Source organism: Ranitomeya imitator, chromosome 6 (assembly GCF_032444005.1).
Source record: "Ranitomeya imitator isolate aRanImi1 chromosome 6, aRanImi1.pri, whole genome shotgun sequence".
Taxonomy (NCBI): domain Eukaryota; kingdom Metazoa; phylum Chordata; class Amphibia; order Anura; family Dendrobatidae; genus Ranitomeya; species Ranitomeya imitator.
Genome location: NC_091287.1, coordinates 576,320,395 through 576,334,505, shown reverse-complemented (window position 1 = coordinate 576,334,505; position 14,111 = coordinate 576,320,395). Strand labels below are relative to the sequence as shown.

The window sequence follows — 14,111 nt, the reverse complement described above, 5'->3', positions numbered from 1 at the left end:
ATTGGGACATATGCTCCCCTCCCCCCAGCCGCATGTTCAGCCATGATATGAGAGAACTGTAAGTTTATTTTCTTCCTTTAATCCTTTTTATATTGTAATTGTCTGTATTTACATAATTGTCTCCTTTGATAATGTATTTTTATACTTTTGTTAAAACTGCTTACCTTTTTGGAGTAAAATATTTAAAATTACTAGCTTCGTTTCTCCTTGCTCTATAACGTACTTACACGACCTCTGAAGTAAATTATGCTACTAATTACCCGATTCCTTCTGCTCAGGCAATGTTCCCCAACTCTGAGGACTGTTTTTTCAAGCAGGACAATGTGCCATGTCACACAGCTAGGTCAATCAAGGTGTGGATGAAGGACCACCATATCAAATCCCTGTCATGGCCGCCCAATCTCCAGACCTGAACCCCACTGAAAACCTCTGGAATGTAATCAGGAGGATGATGGATAGTCACAAGCCATCACACAAAGAAGAACTGCTTACATTTTTGTACCTGGAGTGGCATAAGGTCTCCCAGGAGCAGTGTGAGAGACTGGTGGAAAGCTGCCAAGACGCATGAAAGCTGGGATTAACAATCATGGTTATTCCACAAAATATTAATTTCTGAACTCTTCCTGAGGTAAAATATTAGTATTGTTGTTTCTAAATGATTATGAAATTGTTTTTTTTGCATTAAGATCTTCAAGCAATGCATTTTTTTGTTATTTTGACCATTTCTCATTTTCAGAAAATAAATAAAAAATGTATTGCTTGGAAATTTGGAGACATAGTAACATAGTTATTAAGGTTGAAGGAAGACTTTAAGTCCATCTAGTACAACCCATAGCCTAACCTAACATGCCCTAACATGTTGATCCAGAGGAAGGCAAAAAAAAACCATGTGGCAAAGAGTAAGCTCCACATTGGGGAAAAAAATTCCTTCCCGACTCCACATACGGCAATCAGACTAGTTCCCTGGATCAACGCCCTATCAATGAATCTAGTGTATATACCCTGTAACATTATACTTTTCCAGAAATGTATCCAGTCCCCTCTTAAATTTAATTAATGAATCACTCATTACAACATCATACGGCAGAGAGTTCCATAGTCTCACTGCTCTTACAGGAAAGAATCCGCGTCTGTTATTATGCTTAAACCTTTTTTCCTCCAAACGCAGAGGATGCCCCCTTGTCCCTGTTTCAGGTCTACGATTAAAAAGATCATCAGAAAGGTCTTTGTACTGTCCCCTCATATATTTATACATTAACATAAGATCACCCCTTAGTCTTCGTTTTTCCAAACTAAATAGCCCCAAGTGTAATAATCTATCTTGGTATTGCAGACCCCCCAGTCCTCTAATAACCTTGGTCGCTCTTCTCTGCACCCGCTCCAGTTCAGCTATGTCTTTCTTATACACCGGAGACCAGAACTGTGCACAGTATTCTAAGTGTGGTCGAACTAGTGACTTGTATAGAGGTAAAATTATGTTCTCCTCATGAGCATCTATGCCTCTTTTAATGCATCCCATTATTTTATTTGCCTTTGTAGCAGCTGCCTGACACTGGCCACTGAACATGAGTTTGTCATCCACCCATACACCCAGGTCTTTTTCATTGACGGTTTTGCCCAGAGTTTTAGAATTAAGCACATAATTATACATCTTATTACTTCTACCCAAGTGCATGACCTTACATTTATCCCCATTAAAGCTCATTTGCCATTTATCAGCCCAAGCTTCTAGTTTACATAAATCATCCTGTAATATAAAATTGTCCTCCTCTGTATTGATTACCCTGCAGAGCTTAGTGTCATCTGCAAATATTGAAATTCTACTCTGAATGCCCCCTACAAGGTCATTAATAAATATGTTAAAAAGAAGATCCCTGTGGTACCCCACTGCTAACCGCTACCCAGTCCGAGTGTGCTCCATTAATAACCACCCTTTGTTTCCTATCCCTGAGCCAGCTCTCAACCCACTTACACATATTTTCCCCTATCCCCATTATTCTCATTTTATGTATCAACCTTTTGTGTGGCACCGCATCAAAAGCTTTTGAAAAGTCCATATACACTACATGTTGTCAGAAGTTTATAGAATAAAAGATCAATTTACATTTTACTCAAAAATATACTTATAAAGAGAAAAATCAGACAAACTGAACATTCTGCAGTGGTCTCTTAATTTTTGCCAGAGCTGTATATCACCAATCCCAATCTGGGGTTACCCATATAAACCTCCATCCGTCACTGCTAGGATCCCCCAATAACACCAGATAACACTGCTTCCACCAGTTCCTTGTTAGATATTAGCCCGATCTATTGGGTCAGCATATATTGGGTCAGAAGCCAACCCCAGGTAGCGTGAATTTGCACAGAGTCGTGTCGGTTTGATCATAGAGCAAAAGAAGGAAGCTAGCAAATTTATTCGTTTACCCCAGAAAAAAGCAGCAGTGTTTACAAAAATACAAAAGATATTACAGAGACAAAATACAAATATGTACAGTTATAAAATAAAAGGGATAGAGGTACAAAATGTATTAAATCTCAGTCACAGGTATGACGTGTCAAAAAAGGGGAGGAGAGTTCCCAAGGGAATGATTCAGCACCCCAGCATGGTGTCTAGTTGTCTCTCTGGCTCTTAATAACTCCCAAAATGGACGTTCCTGTTTTATGGTATGGCCATAAACTTAGGGACTCCCACTTTGGCTGACCTCACATGTGAGCTGTTTCCTGGGAGACACACTTATTTTGGAAAGTTATCAAAACCTCCTTTTTTTCATATCTTTGTCCCAGAAGCTCACAGGCCAACGATATTGGCATTATTTTTACCCCTGTGATTTTACCATTCTTTGGAGTCCAAACACGGTATGTCTGTGATTTAATGGTGGGCAGAAATTCATTTCCCAGATTTTCAATGGTCCTAAATGCCGAAAAACGCTGCCATGCGTAGCCCTAATTGCCCAGATCCTGGAAATGTAATTTTCATGTTTCTAGGATTAATATGTGTTATTGAACTTTGTCTTTAAGTGTTATGCCTAGCAGACAAAGGGATTTTGGTGGAAAAACACATTCTGCTAGCTGGCAGAGCCATAAACTCACATTCTAGAATGACCATTTGGTGGAAGGGAGTGTGGAGTAGAAATTCACAGAAAGGGGAGAAGGGGCTGCAGGAAAGATTTTGGCTTTACAGATACCATTGGTGGGAGGAGTAGCAGACAGCGCTGGCTGTGTAACCCAAACAATTGAACATAATTCATATTTTCCTGACAAATACACTGCACAGTACCACTCCTCCTGTATATATACACTGCACAGTACCACTCCTCCTGTATATATACGGGTCAGTGACCCGTTGAAGCGCCAGCCAGGCGCGAAACGGCTGTCGTCTAGCTTCGCCGCACTCTTTGTATAGCACCCCCGGTCGTGAAGATGTATCTCACAGCGTTTGAATAAAGTTACCTGCACCGGATGACCAGTGAGTGCGCTCCTTTCTTTACTCTGGGATATATATATATATATATATATATATATATATATATATACACTGCGCAGTACCGCTCCTCCTGTATATATACACTGCACTGTACCCTCCTCCTCTATATATACACTTGTAGCATGGCTAAAGGGTTTGTAGTCGATGGGAGGTATGTGCCACATAAGTGCCTGGTTGCTGTAATGTAGCCCGGAGTATTCCTTTCTTGCACATAATCTTGTATATGTGTTTCAGGACCTGTGGTAATGTCAGACCACATGGCTAATCATGTGATGGGTTACTGGGTGGGGTTAGCTCTTTATAAGACTGGCTAATCCTTTACACAGCAGAGATGTGTGGAGGTGAAACCCTCCTGAGTGTGTTACGGCTTCAGGACTGAGCCGGATGAACTGGACACTTGCTTTTCTTTGCCTGAACCAAAGGCCCATTTTGCTTTCTGTTATTTGCCACATGGTTTATGAAGCAATAAACCCAGTGAACTTTAAAGGAACACGTCTCCTGAGTGTCAGCCGTCGCAGCTGAGTGAGTGAAATCCTTACAATTGGTGGAGAATGCGGGCAGCGTTCCCAGCGGAGACGTGAGTTTATTTTTGAATGTCCTGGGTCAAGGCTGTTGCAAGCCAGCAAGCATTGCCGGAGAAAATGGAGGACCTGCTGAAACACTTGGTCCAGATGCAGTCACAGCAGGAGAAAAGGCAGAGCCAGCAGGAGCAAAGGCAGCAAGAGACCAACAGGCTGTTGATGCAGCAGATACAACAGAGCCAGCAGGAGCAACGGCAGAGCCAGCAGGAGCATCAGCAGCAGATGCAGCTTCTGGCAACCGCCATCCAGGGCAAGGCGAGCGCCCCAACCCCAGGTTTGGCTGATGACACCCACGTCCGGAAGACGGTAAGACGCGCATTGCAGAAAATGACTCCCGGGGATGATGTTGAGGCCTTCCTGACGGTGTTTGAGAGGGTCGCTGAGAGGGAAAAACTTCCGCCAGAGCAGTGGGCAGAGGTACTTGCGCCATACCTGACGGGAGAACCCCAGAAGGCGTACTATGATTTGACCTTGCAGGATGCCAAACAGTATCACAAATTGAAAGCCGAGATTCTCGCACGTTTGGGGGTGACACTGACTGTCAGGGCACAGCGAGTTCACTCCTGGGGCTATCACCGGGACAAACCACCTCGTTCCCAAATGTTTGATCTGTTGCACCTGGTCCAGAAATGGCTGCAGCCAGAATCCTCTGCGCCTGCACAGATGGTAGAACGGGTGATGATGGATCGGTTTGTCCATTCCCTCCCGAGGCCTATACAGTCTTGGGTTGCCCAGGGTGATCCCCAGAATGCCGACGAGCTGATCGGACTGGTTGAGAGATACCAAGGGTTGGCAGGCTCCTTCGGGAGGCAGCCCATGCCGTACTGGGGGTCCCAGAAGGCAGCTGAGTCCCAAAAAGGGGTGGTGCGTCCAAGGTCACAAAGGGCGGGGGAGGTGGTGCCCAAGGTCCCCACGGGTGATATTATTTGTTGGAGGTGCCACAAGCCAGGACATATAGCTGCCCGTTGTTCCCAAACCACTGAGCAGATGGACTGCAGCATGGGACGCCGTTGTTCATACTATGCGTATCCAGCCTGTAGTGTGAACTCTCCATCCAACGAGGGATCTCAAGCGTGTCCCGTAAAGGTGAACGGTCGAGCAGTAACGGCACTGCTAGACTCGGGGAGCCTAGTGACCCTGGTGAGGGCCACTTTTCCTCTCCACCTGCTCCCAGGAAAGAAGGTCGGAGTGCGGTGCATACATGGTGATGCAAAGGACTACCCTATGGCCAGGGTGGACATTGAAACGGCATGTGGCACTGAGTCCCACATAGTCGGCGTGGTTCAGGACTTGTTGCACCCTATAATTATTGGCCGGGATTTCTGTTTGTTTTGGGATTTGTGGGGAAATGGTTCTGAGCTCCCTGGCAGGGAACCAGTGAACCCTGGAAGGGTATCGCCACACCCAGAGGCAGACAGTTTTCCTTTTTGTGTTCTGGTTGGGGATGAGGAGGAAGTATCCCCTACATCTGACATTCTGGAGTTAGAAGTTACCGGTGAAAATTTTGGGACTGCCCAACATAGGGACCCCACTCTGAGGGAAGCCTTTAATAATGTCACAGTTATTGACGGGGTGGTACAGGAGCCGGGGGCAGACACAAGATTTCCCCATTTTCTGTTGAGGGGGGAGTTGTTGTACCGTGTCACGAAAATATGGGAGGAGTTGGTAGAGCAGTTGATAGTGCCGGGTCCGTATAGACGGAAAGTGTTGGACATGGCCCATTCACACATCTTGGGTGGACACCTGGGGGTGGAAAAAACGCAGGAACGGGTTGTGCAGAGGTTCTATTGGCCTGGGTGTCACCGGGAAATAGTGAACTATTGCAGGTCCTGCCCTACATGTCAGCTAACTGCTCCTACTCCTCATTTCCGGAACCCCCTTGTGCCACTGCCCATTATTGAGGTACCGTTCGAGAGAATTGCCATGGACTTGGTCGGTCCCTTAGTTAAATCAGCTCGGGGCCATCAGTATATATTAGTCATCCTGGACTATGCCACACGCTATCCTGAGGCAATTCCCTTGAGAAATTCTTCCTCAAAAAGCATAGCCCGTGAGTTGGTCCATGTCTTTTCCCGGACAGGTCTGCCAAAGGAGATCCTGACTGACCAGGGTACACCTTTCATGAGCAAGGTGATGAGGGAGTTATGCAAAGCCCTGAAGATCTCCCAGTTGAGTACCTCGGTGTACCATCCCCAGTCAGATGGCCTTGTTGAGAGGTTTAACAAGACACTAAAGAGCATGCTGAGAAAAGCTATAGAGAAAGACGGTAGAGACTGGGATTGTCTCTTACCCTATCTGATGTTTTCCATTCGTGAAGTTCCACAGGCCTCCACAGGGTTCTCACCGTTTGAGCTTCTATATGGCCGACATCCACGAGGACTCCTGGATATAGCCAAGGAAACCTGGGAGGCCGAAGTCACACCCCACAGAAGCGTCATTGAGCATGTGGCCCTGATGCAGCAGAGGATTGCAAAGGTGATGCCTATCGTGAAAGAACACCTTCTCCAAGCACAAGAAGCTCAAGCCAGGGTCTACAACCGGTCTGCAAGAGTGAGGCAGTTCAATCCTGGAGACCGAGTTCTTGTGTTAGTTCCAACGGTGGAAAGCAAGTTCTTGGCCAAATGGCAAGGGCCATATGAGGTTGTCGAGAAACTTGGTGAGGTAAATTATAAAATTCACCAACCAGGAAGACGGAAACCATTCCAAGTTTACCTCATCAAGCCATGGCAAGATAGAGAGCCGACAGCAACTCCATCATTGTTAAGCAACCCAGAAGGTGAGGTTGGAGCGGTTACTATAGCAGAGACGCTATCAAAGACCCAGAAACAGCAGTGCCGGGAGTTACTCCAGAAAAACAGGGACCTGTTTTCAGAATTGCCAGGATACACGAAGGTCATAGAGCACGAGGTCCTAACAGAGCCACATGTGCGGGTGAATGTGAAACCTTATCGTATTCCTGAGGCTCGTCGAGAAGTTATCTCCAAGGAAGTGGAGCGTATGTTGAGGCTTGGGGTCATTGAGGAATCCAAGAGCGGTTGGTCGAGCCCAATTGTCCTGGTCCCAAAACCTGATGGAGAGTGGAGGTTTTGCAACGACTATCGGAAGTTGAATGAAGTCTCCAAGTTCGACGCTTATCCCATGCCCCGTATTGATGAGCTCATCGAAAGGCTTGGGCACGCCAGATATATATCCACCTTGGATTTGACAAAGGGGTATTGGCAGATCCCCATGGCACAGGAAGCCAAGGAGAAGACGGCCTTTTCGACACCTGATGGATGCTTCCAATATGCCCGGATGCCGTTTGGCCTACAGGGAGCTCCGGCGACCTTCCAGAGGGCTATGGATAGAATCCTTGCACCCCATAAGGCCTACGCTGCTGCGTACCTAGATGATATCGTCATCTTTAGCCCGGACTGGGAGAGTCATCCGGAGAAAGTCCAAGCGGTGTTGGATGCTATAAGAGAGGCCGGATTTACTATAAACCCGAAGAAGTGCGCCTTGGGTAAAGAAGAAGCTAAGTACCTTGGATACATAGTGGGTCATGGAGAAATAAAACCCCAAATCAATAAAGTGGAGGCAATCCAAACATGGCCAAAACCAGTTTCCAAGAAACAAGTTAAAGCCTTCCTGGGAATCGTGGGATATTACAGGAGGTTCATCCCAAACTTCGCCACGATGGCTGCGCCTCTGACTGACCTGCTAAAAGGGACAAAATCAGTAATGGTTAAGTGGTCCGAAGAAACAGAGTCAGCCTTCCAAGAAATGAAAAACGCTTTGTGTAAGCAACCCGTTCTGATGGCCCCAAACTTCAAGAAAGAGTTTATTCTTCAGACAGATGCCTCAGATGTTGGGGTGGGAGCAGTCCTTTCCCAAGAACTACATGGGGAGGAGCATCCTGTTCTCTATCTGAGTAGGAAGCTGTCCTCATCTGAAAAGAACTACTCAGTCGTTGAGAAGGAGTGCTTGGCCATAAAATGGGCAGTGGACACATTGCGGTACTATCTGCTGGGACGTAAATTTAGACTGGTATCTGACCATGCCCCGCTTAGGTGGATGAGAGAAACGAAAGGAAGAAATGCCAGAGTCACCCGTTGGTTCTTAGCCCTGCAGGACTTCAGTTTCCATGTGGAACATAGGGCCGGAAAGCTGCACGGTAATGCGGATGCCCTATCAAGAATCCCTTGTTTAGTGGGGGAAAGTGCCAAGCCCCACGGCTTTAGGCAGAGGGGGGAGGTATGTAGCATGGCTAAAGGGTTTGTAGTCGATGGGAGGTATGTGCCACATAAGTGCCTGGTTGCTGTAATGTAGCCCGGAGTATTCCTTTCTTGCACATAATCTTGTATATGTGTTTCAGGACCTGTGGTAATGTCAGACCACATGGCTAATCATGTGATGGGTTACTGGGTGGGGTTAGCTCTTTATAAGACTGGCTAATCCTTTACACAGCAGAGATGTGTGGAGGTGAAACCCTCCTGAGTGTGTTACGGCTTCAGGACTGAGCCGGATGAACTGGACACTTGCTTTTCTTTGCCTGAACCAAAGGCCCATTTTGCTTTCTGTTATTTGCCACATGGTTTATGAAGCAATAAACCCAGTGAACTTTAAAGGAACACGTCTCCTGAGTGTCAGCCGTCGCAGCTGAGTGAGTGAAATCCTTACACACTGCACAGTACCACTCCTCCTGTCCTGTATATATACACTGCACAGTACCCTTCTCCTCTATATATACACTGCACAGTACCACTCCTCCTGTATATATACACTGCACAGTACCACTCCTCCTGTATATATACACTGCACAGTACCACTCCTCCTGTATATATACACTGCACAGTACCACTCCTCCTGTATATATACACTGCACAGTACCACTCCTCCTGTATATATACACCGCACAGTACCACTCCTCCTGTATATATACACTGCACAGTACCACTCCTCCTGTCCTGTATATATACACTGCACAGTACCACTCCTCCTGTATATATACACTGCACAGTACCACTCCTCCTGTCCTGTATATACACTGCACAGTACCACTCCTCCTGTATATATACACTGCACAGTACCACTCCTCCTGTCCTGTATATACACTGCACAGTACCACTCCTCCTGTATATATACACTGCACAGTACCACTCCTCCTGTATATATACACTGCACAGTACCACTCCTCCTGTATATATACACTGCACAGTACCACTCCTCCTGTCCTGTATATATACACTGCACAGTACCACTCCTCCTGTATATATACACTGCACAGTACCACTCCTCCTGTCCTGTATATATACACTGCACAGTACCACTCCTCCTGTATATATACACTGCACAGTACCACTCCTCCTGTATATATACACTGCACAGTACCGCTCCTCCTGTCCTGTATATATACACTGCACAGTACCACTCCTCCTGTATATATACACTGCACAGTACCACTCCTCCTGTCCTGTATATATACACTGCACAGTACCACTCCTCCTGTATATATACACTGCACAGTACCACTCCTCCTGTCCTGTATATATACACTGCACAGTACCACTCCTCCTGTATATATACACTGCACAGTACCACTCCTCCTGTATATATACACTGCACAGTACCACTCCTCCTGTCCTGTATATATACACTGCACAGTACCACTCCTCCTGTATATATACACTGCACAGTACCGCTCCTCCTGTCCTGTATATATACACTGCACAGTACCACTCCTTCTGTATATATACACTGCACAGTACCTCTCCTCCTGTCCTGTATATATACACTGCACAGTACCACTCCTCCTGTCCTGTATATATACACTGCACAGTACCGCTCCTCCTGTATATATACACTGCACAGTACCACTCCTCCTGTATATATACACTGCACAGTACCCTCCTCCTGTATATATACACTGCACAGTACCGCTCCTCCTGTCCTGTATATATACACTACACAGTACCGCTCCTCCTGTATATATACACTGCACAGTACCACTCCTCCTGTATATATACACTGCACAGTACCCTCCTCCTGTATATATACACTGCACAGTACCGCTCCTCCTGTCCTGTATATATACACTGCACAGTACCACTCCTCCTGTCCTGTATATATACACTGCACAGTACCGCTCCTCCTGTATATATACACTGCACAGTACCACTCCTCCTGTATATATACACTGCACAGTACCCTCCTCCTGTATATATACACTGCACAGTACCACTCCTCCTGTCCTGTATATATACACTGCACAGTACCGCTCCTCCTGTATATATACACTGCACAGTACCACTCCTCCTGTCCTGTATATATACACTGCACAGTACCACTCCTCCTGTCCTGTATATACACTGCACAGTACCACTCCTCCTGTATATATACACTACACAGTACCACTCCTCCTGTCCTGTATATATACACTGCACAGCACCACTCGTCCTGTATATATACACTGCACAGTACCACTGCTCCTGTCCTGTATATATACACTGCACAGTACTGCTCCTCCTGTATATATACACTGCACAGTACCACTCCTCCTGTCCTGTATATATACACTGCACAGTACCACTCCTCCTGTCCTGTATATATACACTGCACAGTACCGCTCCTCCTGTATATATACACTGCACAGTACCACTCCTCCTGTATATATACACTGCACAGTACCACTCCTCCTGTATATATACACTGCACAGTACCACTCCTCCTGTATATATACACTGCACAGTACCACTCCTCCTGTATATATACACTGCACAGTACCACTCCTCCTGTATATATACACTGCACAGTACCACTCCTCCTGTATATATACACTGCACAGCACCACTCCTCCTGTATATATACACTGCACAGTACCACTCCTCCTGTATATATACACTGCACAGTACCACTCCTCCTGTATATACACTGCACAGTACCACTCCTCCTGTATATACACTGCACAGTACCACTCCTCCTGTCCTGTATATATACACTGCACAGTACCACTCCTCCTGTCCTGTATATACACTGCACAGTACCACTCCTCCTGTATATATATACACTGCACAGTACCACTCCTCCTGTATATACACACTGCACAGTACCGCTCCTCCTGTATATATACACTGCACAGTACCCCTCCTCCTGTATATATACACTGCACAGTACCACTCCTCCTGTCCTGTATATATACACTGCACAGTACCACTCCTCCTGTCCTGTATATACACTGCACAGTACCGCTCCTCCTGTATATATACACTGCACAGTACCACTCCTCCTGTATATACACACTGCACAGTACCGCTCCTCCTGTATATATACACTGCACAGTACCCCTCCTCCTGTATATATACACTGCACAGTACCGCTCCTCCTGTATATATACACTGCACAGTACCGCTCCTCCTGTATATATACACTGCACAGTACCACTCCTCCTGTCCTGTATATATACACTGCACAGTACCACTCCTCCTGTCCTGTATATACACTGCACAGTACCACTCCTCCTGTATATATACACTGCACAGTACCGCTCCTCCTGTATATATACACTGCACAGTACCACTCCTCCTGTCCTGTATATACACTGCACAGTACCACTCCTCCTGTATATATACACTGCACAGTACCACTCCTCCTGTCCTGTATATACACTGCACAGTACCACTCCTCCTGTATATATACACTGCACAGTACCACACCTCCTGTCCTGTATATATACACTGCACAGTACCGCTCCTCCTGTGTATATATACACTGCACAGTACCGCTCCTCCTGTATATACACACTGCACAGTAACACTCTTCCTGTCCTGTATATATACACTGCACAGTACCACTCCTCCTGTCCTGTATATATACACTGCACAGTACCACTCCTCCTGTATATATGCACTGCACAGTACCACTCCTCCTGTATATATACACTGCACAGTACCACTCCTCCTGTAAATATACACACTGCACAGTACCACTCCTCCTGTCCTGTATATATACACTGCACAGTACCACTCCTCCTGTATATATAAACTGCACAGTACCACTCCTCCTGTATATATACACTGCACAGTACCACTCCTCCTGTATATATACACTGCACAGTACCACTCCTCCTCTATATATACACTGCACAGTACCACTCCTCCTGTATATATACACTGCACAGTACCACTCCTCCTCTATATATACACTGCACAGTACCACTCCTCCTGTATATATACACTGCACAGTACCACTCCTCCTGTATATATACACTGCACAGTACCACTCCTCCTGTCCTGTATATATACACTGCACAGTACCACTCCTCCTGTCCTGTATATACACTGCACAGTACCACTCCTCCTGTCCTGTATATATACACTGCACAGTACCGCTCCTCCTGTATATATATACTGCACAGTACCACTCTTCCTGTATATATACACTGCACAGTACCACTCCTCCTGTATATATACACTGCACAGTACCACTCGTACTGTCCTGTATATATACACTGCACAGTACCGCTCCTCCTGTCCTGTATATATACACTGCACAGTACCACTCCTCCTGTATATATACACTGCACAGTACCACTCCTCCTGTATATATACACTGCACAGTACCACTCCTCCTGTATATATACACTGCACAGTACCACTCCTCCTGTATATATACACTGCACAGTACCACTCCTACTGTCCTGTATATATACACTGCACAGTACCACTCCTCCTGTATATATACACTGCACAGTACCACTCCTCCTGTATATATACACTGCACAGTACCGCTCCTCCTGTATATATATACTGCACAGTACCACTCCTCCTGTATATATACACTGCACAGTACCACTCCTACTGTCCTGTATATATACACTGCACAGTACCACTCCTCCTGTATATATACACTGCACAGTACCACTCCTCCTGTATATATACACTGCACAGTACCACTCCTCCTGTCCTGTATATATACACTGCACAGTACCACTCCTCCTGTCCTGTATATATATACTGCACAGTACCACTCCTCCTGTATATATACACTGCACAGTACCACTCCTACTGTCCTGTATATATACACTGCACAGTACCACTCCTCCTGTATATATACACTGCACAGTACCACTCCTCCTGTCTATATACACTGCACAGTACCACTCCTACTGTCCTGTATATATACACTGCACAGTACCGCTCCTCCTGTCCTGTATATAAACACTGCACAGTACCCTCCTCCTGTATATATACACTGCACAGTACCACTCCTCCTGTATATATACACTGCACAGTACCACTCCTACTGTCCTGTATATATACACTGCACAGTACCACTCCTCCTGTCCTGTATATATACACTGCACAGTACCACTCCTCCTGTATATATACACTGCTCAGTACCACTCCTCCTGTATATGTACACACTGCACAGTACCACTCCTCCTGTCCTGTATATACACTGCACAGTACCACTCCTCCTGAATATATACACTGCACAGTACCACTCCTCCTGTATATGTACACACTGCACAGTACCACTCCTCCTGTCCTGTATATACACTGCACAGTACCACTCCTCCTGTATATATACACTGCACAGTACCACTCCTCCTGTATATATACACACTGCACAGTACCACTCCTCCTGTCCTTTATATATACACTGCACAGTACCGCTCCTCCTGTATATATACACTGCACAGTACCGCTCCTCCTGTATATATACACTGCACAGCACCACTCCTCCTGTCCTGTATATATACACTGCACAGTACCGCTCCTCCTGTATATATATACTGCACAGTACCACTCCTCCTGTATATATACACTGCACAGTACCACTCCTACTGTCCTGTATATATACACTGCACAGTACCACTCCTCCTGTATATATACACTGCACAGTACCACTCCTCCTGTCCTGTATATATACACTGCACAGTACCGCTCCTCCTGTATATATATACTGCACAGTACCACTCCTACTGTATATATACACTGCACAGTACCACTCCTACTGTCCTGTATATATACACTGCACAGTACCGCTCCTCCTGTCCTGTATATATA

The 14,111-nt window shown here is 45.9% G+C and overlaps 1 protein-coding gene across 2 annotated transcripts in view; it reads right to left on the bottom strand.

Moving 5' to 3' along the window:
- The window catches only part of LOC138643275 (microtubule-actin cross-linking factor 1, isoforms 6/7-like), a 367,371-nt gene that overhangs the window by 290,715 nt on the left and 62,545 nt on the right, over positions 1 to 14,111 (bottom strand). The gene's annotated exons all lie outside the window — the stretch shown is intronic.